The sequence below is a fragment of the Euprymna scolopes genome, chromosome 16 (genome assembly GCF_053919585.1).
Source record: "Euprymna scolopes isolate OS-2025 chromosome 16, ASM5391958v1, whole genome shotgun sequence".
Classification (NCBI taxonomy): Eukaryota; Metazoa; Mollusca; class Cephalopoda; order Sepiida; family Sepiolidae; genus Euprymna; species Euprymna scolopes.
The window spans coordinates 43,178,352-43,201,991 of record NC_136497.1 but is presented as its reverse complement, the minus strand read 5'-3'; the positions used below and the strand labels follow the sequence as shown (position 1 = coordinate 43,201,991).

The window sequence follows — 23,640 nt, the reverse complement described above, 5'->3', positions numbered from 1 at the left end:
TAAATACACTGAATACAATATTATCAATCAATGAGATGTTTTATTTTATCTAACTTCTCTCAATGATGTTTAAGACTTTGTAAAGTCAACTCACTAGGTCTAGCACGCTTTACTGTAAAAAATGCTTCAGTAGACCCGTCTTAATTCCCCAGTAGAGGCGTCTTAGACGATTAGCAATAAACCAACTCCTTCTGAAAGACTTACTGAAGAAATATACCTTCGCTCAACATCAACAAAGTCACTGTTGAATAGATTGTTAATGACGTCGACACAACTTTTCTTAGTTACAGGAAAATGTATTTATTTTGCCAATTCACGTAACCAAAACAACTACTCGCTGTCAGTAGAGGGTACCAGAAAACACATCTCGTATATCACACTCGCACGATGACCACTTTTACAAATTACGATTTTTAGTTCGCTGCACCTTATAACATATCCTTACAAATTTTCAGCTAAATCGAAGCAGTGCTTTTCGACCGAAAGTGGAACGGACAGAAAGACAGGTAAACAAAGAGAAACAAAACATGATATATTCATATCAACTCATATCATCACGTCAATAATTCATTTTTTTTTCATATAGAGCTCATTATTGTCATTTCTGGTGATCTGAAGATAATAAAAAACACCATAGAATGCTTTTTTATCTTGGTGAGCGATTTTTTCCAAATTCAATTTAGGGAGTGGATTAATTTTGGTGTGTTTGTCTGACTTGCTATCTGCTTCCTCGCTTTGTCTTACTATCTCGAAATGGTTTGTTTTACTCGAAATACTTGCGTGACTGCATGCAAGTACCTTTTTTAATTATGGTTTGGAAGTATAGTTATATACAAATAAATGCACATTTGTCATTATCATAGAGCGGAAGATATTGGCCTACTACTGGCCTAGATAAACTTCACGGAGATAAGGTCTGCGATTTTTTTATTTATACTTTTAACATTTTTGGTAGATATTTACGTTAACGTAACGTTTCGAAAATCCGTTTTAAAAATAAATTAATATTGACTAAAGAAATGTCAAATTTAAACAAAATGAGAGAGAAATGTTTTTAGCTAGGTGAAACATGAAATACTTAAATCTTGAATCAGGTCCAGTTTGTTGTTCTAATTCAGTAAATATCGTACTAACATGAAAAGAGTGCTATTATTATGACATACATTGGAATATTCTTACAACGATGAAAACAAAAGTACAGCAACATAATAACGCAAACACATATAAATTATATTAGGTTGGTGCAAAAAATAATGTCGGTTTTTAACATTCAACTCCATGCCAAAAAACATTATTTTTGCACCAACCTAATACTTATGATAAGTTAGTGCTTTATTCTCAAGTTATTATTATAGCCAAACAGTGTACGTTTTAACTTATAGACTGTGATTTTATTGCCCCAATTTCAACCAAAATTCCAATTCGATTTCAATTACCAGAGAATGTTTGTCTCCCTTATCATGACGACATTATCAGTTGTCTGAGCGCAAATATCACTAATTTATCTCTATATAAAAGTGATCTTGTCTGTGTGACTATGTGCGCGCGCAAGACTCTCCACCAAAATACTCAATTTTCGGTCTCCAGACTCGAAACTTGATATATAAGAGATTTGGACTGTGGAACAAATTCGATTTGATTTCCAGCTGGTAAAAGTAGCTAGTAAGTGGTCAAAAATTAAAAATTAGAACTTGGCAGGCATAAGACGACTTAAAATCCTCCATATACGTATGCACCAGTATACATTTGTACGTTTAACTGCATTATTTTTTATGCATATAGACTTAGTTCAATGTTTTGGTTTCGATTCTGTCTGATGGCATCCATGTCATATTGCTTTCATTTTTGAAATCACTACTGTATATTGAGTAAATTATAATAATAATAATAATAATAATAATAATAATAATAATAATAATAATAATAATAATAATAATAATAATAATAAATATGAAATCTGCATGAATTAAAATGTTATATTTAAGTGTATTTTATGATCAGCCATACTGGATGGCTTGCAAATTTCAAATATATTTGTAAGAATGTACAGCTTATATTAGCCTACAAGATATGACGCCTCATCAGAAATACAGATGTTAGAGGACAGATCCAAATTTTTGTTATTCCAGTATTTATCTACTGGGAATTATTAATAACCGTTAGCGATTTCTATACCTTTTATACTCTGTAATGATGTGCATGTCTATACTTTCTAATGATGAAAACGCGATAAATCGAATTTGAATTAATTAAGACATTATATAATAAAATGGCGACTATATCACTTTTAGACATTGATTAATATAAGACTGGTTCAATGAGTAAGGCCTCCCAAATTCTCAATGCACTTTTGCCAGAGCTGAACAATGACTGTGCGTGGGCGTCCAGAGCTCGCTTTGTCATACGAGTGTCGTTCGAAAAGTAAAGCCTGCTATTTCTTAGCTCTAACAGTTGAAGAGATATGAACTCAAGAGTCATGCTATTAAAACGAGCGATCTTTTGTGCTTCATAATTTATTTTTCTACATAGTCCTTACCATTACCCATACACTTTCACCAGGAATTCAATGACGCATGTTAATGACAAGGTTTCTTTCTTAGATCCAATGTCTGCAACAAAGAGATGAAACTTTCAGGTGATGAATGCGTAAGTTCAGTCATCATAACAATGAAATTTGTAAACACATCTGATCCATTCGGGCGGAATCAAATAGTATTACTTTTGCAACGCTCCTCGCAACTTAATTGAATGAATGCTGGTTTTGTATTATGTAAAATATGATTTGGAAACATTGTCGAGTGTTGCAGTAAGAGATTCGTAATTTGGAAAATGGCGTTTCTCGCGTTTTGCATTCGAACTCTTCAATTTTATATCTTTACGAAAGAGAATGAAATGCCTTCCATATTCTGTTTACGAACGTAGTTTCTTTGGGCATCAAGTGACCCTTTCTCTTTTGAACAATTGGAGTCATTTTGTTTGTTATCTACTTTATAAACCAATCAATCCTCGGTTGATAAGTAAACTGTTAAAGCTCATTGATTACGCATCTGCCTATATGCGTCACTTGCGATAAATCTGAAAGGAAGCTTATTCATTGGATTCCCATAAGTCATTATGGTCCTTTTACGTACCTATTTACTGCGACATTTTCACACAGTGACATTTCGACAGATCCAATGAACTCACAATAATAAACATATTTCATAAAGAAAATACGATATATAAAGGCAAATCTTTTTCATACAGGCTTTTCTCATAAAGTGAAGCCACACGGAAAGTATAAAACGTAAAGTGCTTCAAAGTGATTGTTTTCTAATTGATTCGTGCAAACGTCAGCATCGATTTTTCTTCTAATTTCATAATGACTTAATTTAAGATGAATTACATCGATGCTTTTTTGTAATCAATATATGTCGTTGTTTTGTATGAATATGAACTGCTTGAAACAATAAACAATGTCTAAGCATCAAATAATAGTAATAATGGCTATTCTTATAAATATGCTTACAGTTGATGCGAAATTTGGTAAATGATGGCGTTTTATTTATACTTAAACCTTATATTTCAGACAGAAAGCTCATGATAAACAACAATGATACGAGCTGCGTTACTATGTATGAAGTTAGGTATGCGTATACGTATACATATTTGTATCTGTATCAATATAATAGTCGTTTGAATAAATAAAACAAGCCATTACTTAACCGATTACCTTCCATAATAAACATGAATTGACTAATATTTGTTCCCATAAGGCTTTTTCTCTTTACCTATACAATACGAAGTACATAATAAAATATATTTCAGTTTCGGAATTGAGTTATGTAAAAAAATATTGTTTTAATTATTTAGATTAGTTCTAACGAATGTGACGTGACCGTCCCAGGGGGCGATTGTGCTCCCACGGGGGGGGGGTCAAGACTCCCGAAATGCTGGAGAAGCCGGGCAGATATGATTTCTTTTTATTCGTTAATTATCGTTGGTGTTTCCGGGTGACGGCAAAAGACCTTGCTGAGAGAAAGATTGGATTGTGATTTTCATTGTTATGAAAATCGTTCACAATATCATTTTTTTTTTTTTGTAAATTGTACTCCGAAAATGGAATGACACAGCGTTCGAGACTAAGGATGTTTATAGTTTGAGTACAATGCTAACGACCCTCTGGGTCGCGGGGAATGATCTTTCGGGTCATGAGAACGCTTGTAAATCGACAGGTGCACACGGGGAAGAGACAACCTTCCCTGGGGGTCACGTAACTGGATACGATTAATCCAGGAAACAGCCCCGGTCTCATCCCTTCCCTGTGTATATGAACGAGACGCAAAGTCGAAACCGGCAGTTGAGCTGAAGTTTAGAGCAGAGTCGAGCGTAGTGAAGAGTACCCACACTCCTCTCTTCCCGCATCATTCCACTGCGATACCGATAGAGAAATCAACCTATTGACTGAGCGAAGTCTGTCAAAATCAACATTGAACTATGGACAATTGTATATAACAATTGTATATCTTATCTTGAATTTAATCAGTAGAATAGAGCACGGAGTTTTTTTGTGTGTGTGTATGTTCAGGACATTGCTTTCCTTCTAGCACGATATATCAACGGAGCGGCGACATATCAACCCGATCGCGAAATTAAGACCAACCAAATCGATTGACGGGTCCTGCCACACTAAGACACCTTGCTGACCTACGAACGAAGGACGGGTCACACGCATATTCAACTGAAACAACTCATTATCTTGATCATAATGATCTTTAACCTCTTATCGTCTGTCTCTTTTATTGATTCGCCATATTTTAATATTTCTTAATGGCTCTGTAAGCATTTAGAGAGATATTCACTCTCTTTTGTTAGTGTCGTCAACCAATTTACAATGCAAACGCGTACGTCAATTAGAGATCAAAATGCTAAGTATTTTTACTTCCATGTGAGAATAATATTGCCCCTCGAATTCAACTAGAGAGCAATGGTCATTTCCAGTAAGAAGTCAATGGCAACTGCCTTTTGCGGCGATAACAAAAAAGCAGTTATAAAGATTATCGAAAGCGGTGAAGGATACTGGAAATCTGGGAAGACTTGTTATTACTCAGACTCCAGGGAACAACATTGGTTGTTATCAGACAGTAATCCTAGTGACTACTACTACTACTGCTACTACTACTACTATAATAATAATGATAATAAAGACGAATTGTCTCTTTCAAACAGAAATCAAAAAAGGTGATAAATACTGAAAATCTGGGGAACTTGTTGTCATTCAGACTCCAGCAAACACCGCAGATTGTTAAGAAAGAAATATTTGATGTTTACTTGTGTGAAAACTCTTAGTGAGTCGCATAGAAGTAGATCTCATTTTATACTAAATTTATATAGGAAAGTGACCCCCCCCCGATGCTAAAATTCTGTTTTTTAAGCAGAAATTATTTGCTAAGATTTTGTCATCTCTCTTGCTGTAAAATATTCTCCTGCAAAAATTATTTTTATTTACAGAAAAAAATAGAATATTTTTAGAATCGGATTTTTTTCGATTCTCGATATTTATCGGATGAATTTCGGTAAAAAAAAAAAAAAACATATTTAAGACATATAAAGACATATAAATTAGCTTTCTGTGAAATTTGCAAGAGATAGGCTCAGCCGTTTCGGAATTTATAAGGAAAGAACTCGCTCACTCACACACACACATACAAAGTGACTTTTATATAATAGTATATTTCATTTCCTTGATACAAATTTGATTACATTTTATAATTGTAATTTATATTTTAAAATAAATATTTTATAGTATTTCATTGTTTTATTAACTATTATCTGATTACACTGTGCAACAAATTTGAATTGAAAAAAAAGTACAAGACATATAAGACCTGTTTCGGTGTAAGAAAAGTATGCTGATTCCAAATCTGACATTTATTTCTCTGGATTAGGTACCATTTTCATGTACTTTATTATTAATTATTTTGAAAAAAAAAACACCGAATTCACCAGTTTAAACAACATTTGTCCTCTTAACTCTCTTGTGTAGAGTGTCATCATCCTTTTTTAAATTCCAGCAGTAGCCTGCCAACATACCAGTGTTCCATTTTCCTTTAAAATGCTTTTCTATTAATGAAATATCTTTATGGAACCTTTCGCCATGTTCATCACTCACATGGCCAAGATTCTCAGCAAAAAAATCCAAATGAGAGTGGAGCACATGAACTTTTAGAGACATGTTACATCCCATATCATGAAAATGATGCAATAGATCATTCACAACTTGAACATAGTCTTCTGAACGATGTTTTCCCAGGAAGTTATCACAAACTTTCTTGAATGACTCAAAGGCACATTTTTCTTTTCTCGTGAGTTGTGTGTTAAAAGTTTCACCAAGAACAATTTTTCGAATTTGGGGACCTATGAAGATACCTTCTTTTATTTTAGTTCGACTTAATGAAGGAAACTTTTCTGCAAGATATGCAAATGCCAAGGAATGCTTGTCTAGTGCTTTCACAGTAAGTAAATTTTCAGAAAAGAATGTATAAAATGCCCCTTTATGTTTAAAACATTAAAATACACAATAATCCGGTCTTTATTGTAGTTTTTAGTTAAAAAATACTTCATTAAATGGATATCTATTTTTAACCCTCAGATTTTTTTCCCGTGCCCTACAAATAAGGTTCTGCGGCAGGTTTTAGCTTCTTTTCCTTGATTTTTTTAGCCTACATTAAAAAATGCCTTTCTTGACGAATACCATGGCTTTTCGGAAGGTGGTGAACACCAAACCATGTGCTACAGCATTATGTTTTTACTTTTGAAAAAATTAGCCCTTGGTCTAGAAAATATTATGCTAACCAGGATAGCTCTGTCATCTAGCTCTCTTAAATCTGGAAAAATAGCTCATTTCGGCTGACTTTAGCAAATACATGATTCAAATAAATGATTTAACAAATAATGTACATAATATGTGTACATTAAACTGTGTTTTTCTCTTAAGATTTATAATTTAATACACATAATATGTGACTGCAAAGTCGTCAGTAACCCATTTTTGACGTTTTTACTGAAATTTACGACTGTGGCAATTTTGCACAAATTATACCTAATTCAACAAAAAGAAAGCCAGAAATAAAATTTCCACGTTACTAGGTATACAAAAATTGCTGCAGATATCCTGTACTTTTTTTAGTGTTGCACAGTGTTATTGGGAACAGTATAAGTATTAAGCATTCAAAATATACGAATATTTTTCGCTTTAATATCTTGTTTCAATATCACCGGCTGACATTGTTTAGTAACACCATTATCTTAACAAAATCCCAAAGTATTTTATACTTTTTATTCATTTATACAAACAACGACAACATCTTTGAAAAAAGTATCTTTTGTGGTGATTCTTGAATGTAATTTACAACTTTCTCTTAACAAGGTTTGTTATTATTCTAAAAGCGACCTAACCTACTATCCATATAATTTAATTGCCATAGGGTGACTTCCTGCATTATGGAAATGTTATATCCGAAAAGAAAATTGGTACGACTGCATTTCTTATTTGGTATTCCTCCGCGATCAGTGACCACAGCAGCCAAACAAATACGGTTGTGGGCATCGAAAGCGGGGAAGTACTGAAGGGATTACAGCACAGAAGACAACGTCTTTCCATACTGCATCATGTGACCGAAACTCAAGGAAAAGAAGGAACAAAGTTTCTCCTACTTAAAAAAATAACGTCGTTCACTCGTTGCGTATTATGAATTAGAATGCATTGCTTAATCTTTTTCTAGTAATTTCATCATAAACCTTCACGATTTGATCAAGTCGCTGTATTAGTTTTCGCTTGTAATTGCAGGAAGCTGACTTCTGACTTTTGACGAATGCAGGAATATGAAGACTATCCAGAACATTAATCTGGTAAACACTAAAATAATTTCTCTTTAATCAACTGATTTTCCTTGACACATTGGAAGCGTTTTTACCTCAGCTCCTACCCTTCTCCCTCTCTCTCTCTCTCTCTCTCTCTCTCTCTCTCTCTCTCTCTATTTCTCTCTCTCCATCCAAATCATTTTCTCCCTCTATAGATCTACCCATCCATCTATCTCTGTCTCCATCTTGCTCTCTTCCATATTACTCTCTTGCTCTCTAGTCCACCCTTTCTCTCTTTCTCTTTTTTGAGATACACAGAATCATGCAGTAAAAAGCGCCATATATAGGTATATATGCATAGTACCGTATGAATCTAGGTATCTCTCTCACTCTCTCTCTCTCTCTCTCTCTCTCTCTCTCTCTCTCTCTCTCTCTCTCTCTCTCTCTCTCTCTCATATGTATGTATCACTATTTTAACTTCTATTCTTCCTTAATCACCTCTTTTTATATTTTAAAGTATTTCTGATCTGTTAACGATAAGTTCATATGTATATATATATATATATATATATATATATATATATATATATATATATATACTAGCATGGGTGCCCGGCGTTGCCCGGGTGTTTGGAGGTGTATGCTGAGCAAAAAAAAGGGGGTAATTTTTTAAACTTTGACCCCTATTATGACCCCTGAAAATTTATTGTTTTGGGCTCAAATCAAGTTATTAAGTTAGATTCATGTCCACGGAAGCTATATCTAAAATTTAAAGTGTGTAGACCCAAAATTGTCGGAGAAGTTTGGTAGAGTTCTCAAAGCTCAAATCGTTGAACTTTGACCCCTTAATCGCCAAATTTCTGGCTAAAACCGATCACATAGATTTTTCCAAATCTCAGTACCCTGTATATCAAATTTCGAGTCTGTAGACTAAAAATTGACAGAGTTATTTCGTAGGGAAATGTACACAGACACACACACACACACACACACACACACTTTAACTTTTATAGATATATAGATTTAAAATTTGAGTCTGACAGAATGACAAAATTATATTGCAAACCGATATATTAAACAAACGAACTTCAAAGAGACAAATGAACACATAAGTAAAAACAATTTGTATTAGAAAACATTTATTATTCCACGTCTTTTTTTTACAGACCTGACGACTGAGGTTCGCTCTTAATAAAAATTGTTTTTTATAGTCTTAATTTTGACTTCCTTTTTCATAAAAAACTAAAAAAAAAATCAAGAAAGAAAAGAAATTTAATTTTATTTTTTCATTAATTTCTTTCTGTGCAAAGCAATTCTTTCAAACTTACTCTGTTTCCAAAATGTTTTTATTTTATTCCCCTCCCCCTTCATTCATTTTCCTCCGCATCCTGGCAAGATTACTGTACACATAGATTCGAAAAAATAGTCAAAAACAAATATATAAATAAATGTTATCAAAGGCAAGATAAGTTACTTTTCTACCTAACTGGATATCTTTTTTGTGTTTTTATTCAATGTAATATATTTATTCAGCTCGAAAAACATACAGTGTTTACCGATGTGTTGGAAAATTCAAGATGGCGTCTCACACCCTCTTTAACACCGTAAGTTTGGGAAAAGGTGTTATAAATAAAAAACTATACAAAATACTATTAAAAACCCGCCGAATATATGTCAACCTATGTCACGGTAACATATATTGAGCGAGTTTTTAACAGTATTTTAACAGGGCACATCGTAAAAACTGACCCATTAATTTTCCTGAAGTAAAAACTATATAGTTTTTAAACTTTTAAAACTGTACATTATAAAAAGAAAACTGTTCGAGTGATTTTTTTTTTTTTTTTTTTTACATGGGTGTCACCACTTATCAAGGCCCAGAGGCCACTCAAGGATAAGGGTTAATAGGTATACATTAGTCATTGTGATTTTAGCATAGTAAACAGTCGGAATTTTGTAACTTGGATTACTTGAAAAAGAAAACTGTTCGAATGATTGAAAATGAAAACAAAATAACAATGTAAATATATTGATAAGAAAAAAACAAAAACAAACGAAGTTTCCGTTTCAGGAACCCGAGTTTAATTTTATGTCGTAATCATTCAACTCGTTAGCGGTTTTATTCAGCGATTAGGGATAACCATACGACATATCTAATTACCAAAGCGATTTTTTTTTTATTTTTTTTTTTTTATTAAAACTAAATCTGTTTAGTTTTAATGAACCAATTTTTTTAAAGCCAACACTTTAGTTATTTTGAGAGCGTGCAACTGCACCCGAAAGGTTGATTAGGAAACTCCAAATCCTTTTATGACTCGGAAAAAAAAAGGGCTTTTTATCGGCTTAAATGATAAACTAATGTTAAATATTAGTATTTGCCATCGATTCTGAAATAAAATGAAATCCTGACATTGTGATCATTTTTGCAGGTGTTATGTGCCAAATATTGAAATAAGAATGTTTAAATTCAATTATTGTAATTTAAGTCTTTAATTTTAAAGTCGATTTTATTTATAAAATATCTTTTTAGAAATCAATCTCAAAAACAATCTGAACAATAAATCTCTTTTGTTATGGCTAAGTTTTTGTCAAGGGTAGAAATTATAATAGACAAGTATTCATCCATGATGACATTTTACCGATTTCCTGGTTTACAGGTATTCTTGCTAAATTTCTTCGAAAGAATTGACATAAACAATACTTCAACTAAATACGTATATTTCATGCAATAATGACTTTTATTTCTTCTGACTTTTCCTAAACTAAACATAAAACATCGGTTAGGGTTAGTTTAACATTCTGTAAAAGTACCTTCCGTTTTTTTTTTGTTTGTTTTGTTTTTTTGTACTTCTGCAGAGAAGGTAAAAAACCGATAAAAACTGGATATATTTTTCGTGTTTTTATTCAATTTAACATGTTTATTCAGCTCGAAAAGAATACAGTGTTTACCGATGTGTTGGAAAATTCAAGATGGCGTCTCACACATTCTTTAACACCGTAAGTTTGGGAAAAGGTGTTATAAATAAAAAAGTATACAAAATACTATTAAAAACCCGCCGAATATATGTCAACCTATGTCACGGTAACATATAATGAGCGAGTTTTTAACAGTATTTTAACCGGTTTTTATTTATTACACCTTTTTCCAAACTTACCGTGTTAAAGAGAGAATCGGCCGCCATCTTGAATTTTCCAATACATCGGTAAACACTGTATGCTTTTCGAGCTGAATAAACATGTTAAATTGAATAAAAACACGAAAGATTTGCCTTTGATAACATTTATTTGTTATATATTTGTTTTTTGGCAACTTATTCGAATCTAATTTAAGACCACGAGTGAAATGAGAAAAAGAAGTCAGCGGGTTTGGTTGCCATAACAACGTGACGGTAGTGAACGTGTGTGTGTGCGTGTGTGCGCGTATTTCGTGTAGTTTAGTTTCGCATAATAGTTTCGTATTTTTTTAATTTGTAAATAACAAGTTATTAAAAAATTAAACCCTTCCAAGATGGACAATAAATAAAGCCATAATATTTTATGGTAAAGGTAAGAGCGTAGAAACGATTGTTTTTTAGGAGATGTGATTATTGGATTAACCAATCAGAAATCGTCTGTGGCACACACATCTCTGTTTTTATAGATATATAGATAGATAGATAGATAGATAGATATATATATATATATATATAGAGAGAGAGAGAGAGATAGATAGATAGATAGATATAAATATAGATATAGATATAGATATTGATATAGATAGATATAGATATATATATATAGAGAGAGAGCGATTCTTCTGTATATATATATATATAGAGAGAGAGAGAGATAGATAGATAGATATAGATATAGATAGATATAGATATAGATATATATAAAGAGAGAGAGCGACTCTTCTGTCTTTCTGTCTGTATCTCACTTTTCTCTATATTTCTACCTCTCTCTTCCTCTATTTTCTCTATCTCTTTCTCCCTCTATCACATTTTATTGTTTCTCTGATTTTCTTCCTTTCTCTCTCTATCTTTCTTCCTCTTCATTTATCTATATCATCATCCCTCTCTTTCTATCTCTCCATTTTTATTTGTCCTTATTTCTGTATCTCCCTATATTACTTCTGCTTTTTTCTCTCTCTATTCGTGTTTGTCTGTCTGTCTCTCTCCTTCTCTCTCTCTCTCTCTCCCTCTCTCTCTCTTTCTTGTGAAAGTATTTCTGACCTTTAACGATAGATACATATATGTAAAAGAAAAAAAGACCATGACAGTGAAGAAATTTCTTGATTTATTATTCGAAGAAACTGTATCAACAACTAAAAAAAATCATACAAAGTTACCTCACCTTAAAATGGCTATTTCTTACAAGATTCTTGCTTGCCAGGAAAGCAGCCATTTACTGGTCGGTTAATAATTGTTACCGGGACGAGAAGTTATCGAAATTTCAAGCTTCTTCCTGTTATGCTTTGAAACATTCGAACCGATAACAGCTGCTCTATCTTCGCCAATAACACAACACAGAACATGTGCAGAGGTTGATGTTAACACAAGCAGCACAACAAAACAAGAAGTCATTATTCTTTGCACTTCAGATATACAAACACAATTAAATTGTATATGCATTCCTTTCTTTCGCTTGTGTCACGACATATGTTGGATCCTATCCGTAATTGGAAACAACTGTCCATAAAACATTGCATGAATGAAAATATATGCTTTCTACTGTAAATAGCTCACTTACTCAGACTTGGGAACTCTATCATCCTGCGAGGTAAGAGGTAATAAAAGTATACTATCGTTTTTTTTTTGTTGTTTTTTATCTGAAGCCAGATTCACAGCGTCCTTCCAATTACTTCCTATTTCAATCAATCTCTCTCAATTGCATGCTTCCAGTTCATTTTTTTTATCTTTGTATTCTTTTTATTCATCAGGAGACCGTTATGATACTTAGTTGGTAATTCTCTCTGTTGCCAAGCTTAGAGTATGTCCAAGCTAGCCTAGACGAAGTTGAAGATTATTAACGATACTACCTGTTGGTTATTGCAGTCTCTTACTTTTTCCTTGGTAATTTCATCGCTCCATTTGATCCCTGAAATTCTATAACAAAAACAAGATTAAAGAGAATATAACACGGGAGGAGGCATAAACAGTTCAACTTCTTATTAGCTGGTCAATTACTTATATCTATTAATAATATCTCCTTTCGTTTTTAAACCATTCTATATTTTTTACACTAACAATTTATGAAATCATTCCTTATTTTACTATTGTTTTTTTTACGGACATCGTTATCGCAACAATATAATTTCCATAGAATAAATAACAACAATCTTAGGATTAAAAAAATCTCATAGATTAACCAAACAATAATCTTTAGGATTTAAAAAGCTCTCATTCTGAACACAATCGCATAGGGTTAAGCTGGCCTAGAAATCAGAAAAGTTGTTTATCACTTTGAAACTAGTTTCGGATATTGTGAAGCAGTTCGCTTCCAAATAGGCTGCAATTTAATACTTTTGTTTGCTTCTTGTCACGATAACCAGCCAAATTGATTCTTTATGTAAACATTCTTAGAATAAAAGGCAATATATTCAGTAATAGGCAGCCATTTACGTTTTGTTTAGTGTTATTTCACGCCAAACAAAGCACAGTATCACTTTAACATAATGGGCTACTAATTTGGATTAAATTTACTAAGATAATATGTATGGAGTTGAGCAGCGAGATATTCGTTCACATTATACTTCTACTTCTGCATGGCAATACAGTCAGGGAAGCAAGAAATTCCAAAATCTAACAGATTCCATAAATATAAAACGGGCTCATACATGTAATATTTCGGTGATGGGACAGAGGTTAGTGTTTGGTTGTTAGTGAGGGACCTATTAGACTGGAGACTCTTTTTGGGTTCTGTTTAAGAATGAGAGACTAATGACAGATGCACCAGCAAAAATGGCCTAAGCATGGCCGAATAGTGGCTTTGTAGATTTACAGAATACTTTCACGTGTGGATAACCTTCAGCACGGTAGAGGGGGGTCTACCGTTATCGCAGCAGCTTTGACAATGACCTAAATGTATATGTTTCAATTCATGTTCTCTGTGAAGTGAATGTTAGGCCCAGGAGATTGAAGGAAGTACTTTTTTAGTCAGAGCTATCTGTGGTGTAGAAGTTTTTATGATTATTAAAGGAAAGAAGCTTGGTTTTGGCAGCATTGAATATTATCATCAATTTACGGCCCCATTTCTTAGTTATTAACTATTTTCTTATATACATGTTCATCTGTTTACTCCTCGAGTCTGTTATAGAGCATGGCGTCATCAGCAAATATACCCATCTCAGGGACAATTTTATCAGGGAGGTCATTTATGAATATCAAGAATAATAAAGCTCTAACGCACACATGCATTTGTATCATGTTGCTTTGACGTACGACTATCTAGCACAACCTATATTGTTGTTGTTACAAAAGGAGTTGATTATGTTAAGTATTAGTCCACTAATACTATATGATTTAATTTTTATGGAAAGACAAGCGTGCTTAATCCTGTTAAATACTTTACATATATATATATATATATATATATATATATATATATATATATATAGAGAGAGAGAGAGAGAGAGAGAGAGAGAGAGAGATAGATAGATAGATACTGTGCGTTGTATATACGTTCAGAGATAACATGCAGGATATCTACAGTAGAACGGGCTTGCCCACATACTTTTGGTCAAAAACAAATTTATTATCTATAAGATGGTGGACTAGTGCTTGATTGATTATGAAATTGACTGCAGAAATTTTGGCGAAGAGAGGGAGGAGACTAATAGGGCGATAATTGAGTTGGTCAGCAGATACAAATTTTCCAGCAGGCAGAGAAAACAAAATTCGTTTAGGCATTTGTTAAAAGAAGTTTTGAGAAAATCAGGGCAAACTCAACAATGCATTGCAGGGATGAGATCAAGCCCACACGCGTTCAAGGTGTCATGTGTTTTTATGACATCACAAACATTTCAAATCTTCGAGTGTGGCATCGTTCTGAAAAGGGAAATTTGAGTGGGGTTGTTGGTACTAAAGTGGAGTTGAAGGTAAACCACCGCAAAAGCAGATTTAATTTCTCGGTTGCAGTGCGAACTATCTGAAGGTTGTTTGATTGTAGCAGAACTGCTGAATGCTCATTATTTACTACACTGTTATAAATAAATCGCGAGTTTGTGATTTTTGCAACTAAATGCGTCTTCTGGTGGTTTCGGTATGCTTCGCTTGCCTGCGGATATTTCAATCTTACAACTATTTCTAGCTTCTTTATATTTTTGCATATTTGTAGTGGACTTATGTCGCATGTCTGCACTATACATGCTGCCATTAGCGATGGCATCTGCACAAGTATAAGAGAAACATTGGGGAGAGTATCATTTGCTACAAAACTTTCGTGTGGGAATATATGCTTTGAACCATTCAGTAGCCCCATTTGCACACTGTTTCACAATAAGAGAAAAGATATTACTACATGGAGCGTATTTGATATGATAGCTGATGGTTTCCTAGTCAGCCTTCTTAAAGTACCTTGTCGGTTAGAGTAATGGCTCTTTAACTTGGGGTCAAGAGTTTAGGGTGATATCTATCAGTACCACAGCGTGATCAGCATTCTAGAATGGTCTATGAGCATTTGTTACAGAATCCTCGAGAACTGCGGTCAGAAATAAATCTAGAAGGTACAGGGAATATAGAAAAGTTATGTTTGATGCTACCAGCTGCGTCTGTGTAACTAGAGAACTCAAGCCGTTTATTGTGATTGATATTAAAATCACCAAATACATGTACGTGGACGTTAGTATTTATAGAGATTGCTACATCTATGCTCGCAGAGATATAGTTAGTTAGGGTGCAGTTTTAGGTTGAATGACAGCGATAGAGAAACTGTAACTACTACTATGTTGCAGGTTTAGTTTAAAGCACGTGAAAGCGTGATCGTCTGATTCTAGTTTCAATTATCTGGAAAAAGGTAGGGTGTTTCGAATATAAACTCCAAGCCCAGGCATATGCATGCCTGAGTCCTTACGGCAAAGTGGAAAATAGCCAGACATGTTAAATTGGTTAGAGAGATTTAGAATTGTACATTAGTTTAACTTAACTCTAAGAATGATGCGAAGTTTGTTAGGATAAATACATCGTTAAGTTTTAAGTCCACGGATATTTGTGGATGCGACGATCTCAAGCGAGGAGGCTAGTTGGTTTTGTTTGAGTTTCCGTCTCATGTTATTGTTTTTTGTTTTTGTTTTTGTTTGAGCTGTCATTTTATTTTATTTTATTTTATGAACGACATTGATATTATCATTTTTTAATTTTTTTTAATTATGTGTGTGTGTGTGTGTGTGTGTGTGTGTGTGTGTGTGTGTGTGTGTGTGTGTGTGTGAATTAGTTCACCGGGCAAATTATTCCTCGTCATAGATAATAATCTATAGAGGATTGATTCTATGATAATACATGCGCAATTCGCATAAATTAAAATACTATGTTTAAGCGTATTGTACGACCGGGCTCTCATCTGGTACCAAATATAGGTATAACTTATAAATATTTACTTAATCGATATAATATAGATCTAAACTATACAAACGAAAAAAAAACATAGATATAATATATAGATATTAAGTATCTTACTTAAAGTTCTTCCACGTTCTTAAGTTGACAGTAACGACCCCTCCTCATCATAATAAGTATAAAGTATGCAATTATTTGTTTATATTAATTTGAATGAGAAGAAATGATTTTCGACGACGAATTTTACTTTCAAAACTTTAAAACATTAAAAATAGATTCAATGACCCTCGCAGGCTTTGCACTTAGAAACACATTTTTTTTTCAAGAAACGAATTATAAGTTCAAATCTACAAAATTAATGAAATATTCAATGTTTCTGGGAAGTTAGTACTGGAGTTTTAAAAAAAAAGGTGTTGCAAAACAACAAATGTACAATGCTTGGAAAAAATGAAATTCAGAAAAAAAAACGTGTAACGCTATCGCTTGAGTAGAATATGTTGCTTCCTCGAGCGGGCTGGCCCCGAGAGATTCAGCACCCAGGCCAAACTAATGTTCATAACACCTATGGGTTATTAGCAACATGTCTACTAGTAAATATCATAGCTAGTATGTGTGTTAGGCTGGATAATAAATGGAACAATAACCATGAGAAAAGGATAAATAAGAAAATTAAAACAAAACGACCTTCCCTTAACCATATCGTAAACTCTAAATTTGAGAAACTACTTCTTTCTCAATAAAACGGTTATTGGTTTGTTAAAATTATTTTCTTTATTAGTCTGTTAATTTTTTACGATAACCAGGTGTTTAAAATTACCTAGTATAAATAGATATATAATATATAAACTAATAAATATATAATATATAAACTAATAAATACATTATATAAAAATAATAAATACATTATATATAAACAAATAAATACATTATATATAAACTAACAAATACATTATATATAAACTAATAAATATATAATATAAAAACGAATAAATACATCATATATAAATTAATAAATACATAATATAAAAACTAATAAATACATGATATATAACCAAGTAAATACATTGTATGTACACCATTAAATACATTATATATAAACTAATAAATGCATAATATATAAACTAATACATACATAATATATAAACTCATAGATACATACTATATAAATTAATAAACATAATATAAAAACATAATATAAAACACATAATATAAAAGCTAATAAATATATTACATATAAACTAATAAATACATAATATATAAACTAATACATACATAATATACAAACTAATAAATACATACTATATAAATTAATAAACATAATATATAAAGTAATAAATACATAATATATAAACTAATAAATACATAAATATATATAAACTTATAAATATACAATATAAAAACTAATAAATACATAATATATAAACGAATTAATACATTAGATATAAACTAATAAATGCATAATATAAAACTAATAAATATATGATATATCATCTAAAAAATATACAATATATAAACTAATAAATACATTATATATAAACAAAATAAATACATTATATATAAACTAATAAATACCTTATAATAAATATAGATTATAAAAGAATAAATACATAATATAAAAACTAATAAATGCATAATATATAAACTAATAAATACATAATATATAAACTAATAAATACATAATATATAAACTAATAAATACTGCATATATAAACTAATAAATACATGATATATAAAATAATAAATGCATAATATATAAACAGATAAATACACTATATATGAATTAATAAATACATCATATATATAAACTATAAAATATATAATATAAAAAAATAAATACACAATATATAACTAATAAATACATTATATATAAAAAATAAATGCATAATATATAAACTAATAAATACTTTATATATAAACTAATAAATACATGATATATATAAACTAATAAATACATGATATATATAAACTAATAAATACATGATATATAAACTAATATATACATATATATGAATTAATAAATACATCATATATATAAACTAAAAATATATAATATAAAAGCAAATAAATACACAATATATAACTAATAAATACATTATATATAAACTAATGAATACATAATATAAAAACTAATAAATATAATATATATACACTAATAAATACATAATATATAGACTAATAAATACCTTATATATAAACTAATATATACATTATGCATAAACTAATAGATAAATAATATAAATACTAATTAATACAATATACATAAACTAATAAATGCATTATATATAAACTAATAAATGCATTATATATAAACTAATAAATACATAATATATAAATTAATAAATACATAAAGTATAAACTAATAAATACATAATATATAAAGTAATAAATATTAAATATGAAAACCAATAAATATATAATATATAAACTAATAAACACATTATATATAAACTAATAAATGCATACTATGCAAACTAATGAATATATTAATAAATACATTATATAAACTAATAAATGCATGATATATAAATTAATAAATACATTATATATAAACTAATAAATACATTATATATAAACAAATAAATATATAATATATAAAAAAATACGTACATAATATAAAAACTAATAAATGCAAAATACATAAACAAATAAATTCTTTATATATAAACCGAATAAATACAATATATATCAACTAGTAAATACATAAAATACAAACTAGTAAATACATAATATATAAACTAATAAATACATTATATAAAAATTATGAAATATATAATATTTAATTTAATAAATATATAATGTATAAACTAATAAATATATAATATATAAACTAATAAATACATAATATATAAACTAATAAATACATGATATATAAACTAATAAATACATTATATATAAAATAATAAATATATAATATATAAATTAATAAATATACAATATATAAAGAATATAAATACATAATATAACATCTAATTAATGCATAATACATAAACTAATAAATTCTTTGTATACAAACTAATAATTACAATATATATTACCTAATAATAACATTATGTATAAAAGTCTTTATACATTATATATAAACTAATAAATACATAATATATAAACTAATAAATATATTATATATAAACTAATAAACACATAATATATAACTAATAAATACATTATATATAACTAATAAATACATTATATATAAACTAATAAATACATAATATATAAACTAATAAATACATTATATATAAACTAATAAATACATTATATATAACTAATAAATACATTATATATAAACTAATAAACACATAACATATAAACTAATAAATACATTATATATAACTAATAAATACATTATATATATATAAACTAATAAATAAATAATATATAAACTAATAAATAAATAATATATAAGCTAATAAATAAATAATATATAAGCTAATAAATACATAATATATAAACTAATAAATACATGATATATGAACTAATTAACACATAATATATAAACTAATAAATACATAATATATAAACTAATTAATACATTATATATAAACTAATAAACACATAATATATAAACTAATAAATACATAATATATGAACTAATAAACACATAATATATAAACTAATAAGTACATAATATAGGAACTAATAAACACATAATATATAAACTAATAAACACATAATATATAAACTAATAAACACATAATATATAAACTAATAAATACATAATATAGGAACTAATAAACACATAATATATAAACTAATAAACACATAATATATAAACTAATAAACACATAATATATAAACTAATAAACACATAATATATAAACTAATAAATACATAATATATAAACTAATAAACACATAATATATAAACTAATTAATACATTATATATAAACTAATAAACACATAATATATAAACTAATAAACACATAATATATAAACTAATAAATACATTATATAAAAGCTAAATCACACATAATATATTAAGTTCATATGTTTTGTGTTAATTAGTTTATATATATATAACAATATAAATACACTTATGACAAAAAAAATGGGCCAAAACAAATTTTATACACTTTATTGCACGAAAACCTATATTGAACAAAGAACAATTGAACAAGGAAGATAAACGAGACTAATAACACAGAACCAGACATTTACTTTAATAAATGTTTAGGATGGTATCGCATTCCCTTTTGATTTCTTTTTAACATCAATCTTTTTAGACATGCTCTCAACCAAAGTGGAACACTGTGAAGGGGAGATGCTATTCCATTCGCATTGCACAGCTTCCCACAGTTTGATATTGTTTGAAAAGGTTCTTCCAGCCAATGCACAAGTTATTATGGACTAAATATTCTTGATTGGGTTTAAATCAGACTTTGGTCTGACTAAAATATCACATCAATTGAATTATCATAAAATGCGGTTTTACCATTTTTAGGATTTATTTTTCCAGTTATTATCATATGCTATAATAAAAATGCTCTGCAAAATAGAAATTTTCAGTTAAAATTTACAAAAATTCATGGAGTAATATTGAAACATCGATTTCTTCCTTCTTTCACTCTTATCCCCATATTTTTTTTGCTCATGAGTGTACATAATATATGAGCTCAGAATTGCCAAACGCTACACATATATATATATATATATATATATATATATATATATATATATATATATATATATATATATATATATATTCTTCAGGCATTTTGCGATGAAACAAGATTCTGTTTTTGTATATATTGGAAAAATGTTTATGTGTGTGAAAAATATTTTTAATTACGTTTCTTCTCAATAAAACAAGTAAATATAAGCTAGTAAATGTTTAAAAAAGACACATTTTATTGATTTTGGTTCTCTTGGACACAAACTGACTTACGTTTTAATCAAATTTGATACGCAACCTTTGGAAAAAAATTTAAAATTTCATCAAAAGAAAATAGAAATGAAACAGAGACACAGTAGACTGTCCGAGTTCCTAAGAACCCCATGGGTATATTTTTGGTCTGTAATTTCATTGTAATTAATTATTTCGAGCCATTAATACTTGTGAATATTATAAACCTCTGATGATTAAATTCAATTATTTAGGTGTTCTTTTTTTTTCGATGAATATCAAAATGTATCTAATACCACACGACTCACTGTAATCTTTAGTCTACAAATAATTAACTCTCAAACTTTTATTAGCATACCAATACACTCAACAATGATGCAGTACAACGTGGTGCAATTTGCACGCCACCACCTTTATTCTCTGTGAATGAAAAATCAGCGTTGACTAAAGCTAAAAATTACCGCATTGTTGCTGGTTATACAATTGTGGAGATTTACGGACAACGAGGAAGCTGAAGCGAAGAATCGTAGTCATTGAAACCAAAATTCTCCATTGGCCATCTGGGATTTCACTGCTCGAAAACTATTGCAATGAGGGCACCCGAAGGCGCATTTGACAGTAAAATGAGAGGAATAATGGCTTAGATGGTTTTGAATTATGCTGAGGATAAACAACGACGCCATTGAAAAGCTTGCCTTTGCATTAGAAATTGTCGGGAAGTGACCGAAAGAGCTAACGTGAATTAAGATTAAAATTAAGGTGTTATTGTGGACCCTCACCCCTTTAAAAAAAAACTACATTCTATGGAGGTTAGGCGCGAACGAACACTCAATAATTTTATTATACCATATTTCTTCAAACTGAAACATAAGTATCAAAGTATACTTACGCAAATAGATATGAAAATCTTTGTTAACGTTTGTGCCATATTTCCATGGAGTACAGGCGCGAACGCAGACCCCTTAATTTTATTATCTTCTCATGTTTTGGCCTAGTTATTATTATTATTATTATTATTATTATTATTATTATTATTATTATTATTATTATTTACGTACACATACACACACACATATATATGTGCGCGTGTGTATGTGTGTGTGTGGTAATTTGAATTCTATCCCATTTCATTGAACATCATAACATTTCAACCAAAACTTGCATACAGTAATCTGAATCAACGGCTATTTCATCAATTTCTAAATGTGTGTTTTCGTAGAATATTTATACAATTCATTTCTATAATGTTTACATTTTATCGGGTACCGCAGCTTCTCCTAACATAATCAATTATTCATGCGGGAGGTCGGAATCATATTTACTCTTACGCTCATATTCTCTGCCTTTACTACCAACGATTTCACCGTGTTAAGTTTTTTTTAACTTTTTTTTACATACAGTGTCGCTGCAGAGCGATTGACAGATCAACAGGTCAGAATGCAGCAAACTATATTTTCTGTTTGGTAGTTCCATATTAGCTTAGACCATGACTAGCGCCGGGACGAAAGCTATCACTACACAAAATATCATGTAAAGTCACTTAGAATACCATCATGAGTGATTCCAGGGGCCACGACTGTTTCGCAGTCTTATTTAAATGATAAATCTTATTCTAACAAGTACCATATAGGGAAAACTATTAGAAGAAATTTGAAATGATAATTAAAGGGCACGCTAGATTAAAACAACACTATAAAACCAGATACTGTCATTTAGAACAACCTTAAAGGACTACTCTTAACACCAACGTATGAATATGGCCTAATTAGAAACGAACGCAAAAGCATTTCGAAATATCAGGACCTGATGAATGACGTGAAAATGACATAGTCTCTGGAGGAAATAAGCATTATATCGGTTTTTGTAGACGCAACTAGTCTAGTGAAAAAAACTGCAGGGAAAAATTACTAGACACAATGCCTAGCAGATTAAGCTGCAGTGAATTACAAGTAGCAACGCTTAAATGGACTATATATTCTCAAAAGAAACCCCGGATATAAATTTAACTCATACAGAATTAAGTAGTAACCATAGAAAAAGAGCACTTGATGCTTCCAAATTAACTGAAGTAAAATATTTAAAAATAAAAAAAGGTTGCACAAATTTCAACAAGTATAGGGAGAAACGATAAAATTGTCAACACTACATAAAAAAATACTATAGCTTTAATTTAAAACTTGTATTGAAATAAATCAATTCAGATAACTTGATTATGTAGTAGAGCTGATATCTATTAAATGTAGTCGCCTTTAGTTTCAACCACTGACTCGATGCAGGTTCGGAACTGGGAGCATGCCTTTTCTACAAGCAACGGTGGGAGCTCGGCGATTACTCGGCGGATGACGGCGATCAGGCTGGCTTTTGTGTTGCAGAAGGTCATGTTGATGATGTTCTCGACGTTCAACCAAACGAAGTAGTCCAGCA

General features: G+C 30.2%; 1 protein-coding gene across 8 annotated transcripts in view; it reads left to right on the top strand.

Moving 5' to 3' along the window:
• LOC145295929 (sex peptide receptor-like) overlaps window positions 1-23,640 on the top strand; it is a 701,703-nt gene that overhangs the window by 235,968 nt on the left and 442,095 nt on the right. The window contains exon 2 of one of the 8 annotated variants that reach the window (XM_080141807.1): window positions 7,829-7,890. The exons of the other annotated variants lie outside the window; for them this stretch is intronic. The gene's annotated coding sequence lies outside the window, so the exon portion shown is untranslated. The remainder of the gene's footprint in view (window positions 1-7,828; window positions 7,891-23,640) is intronic. 8 annotated transcript variants of the gene reach the window in all.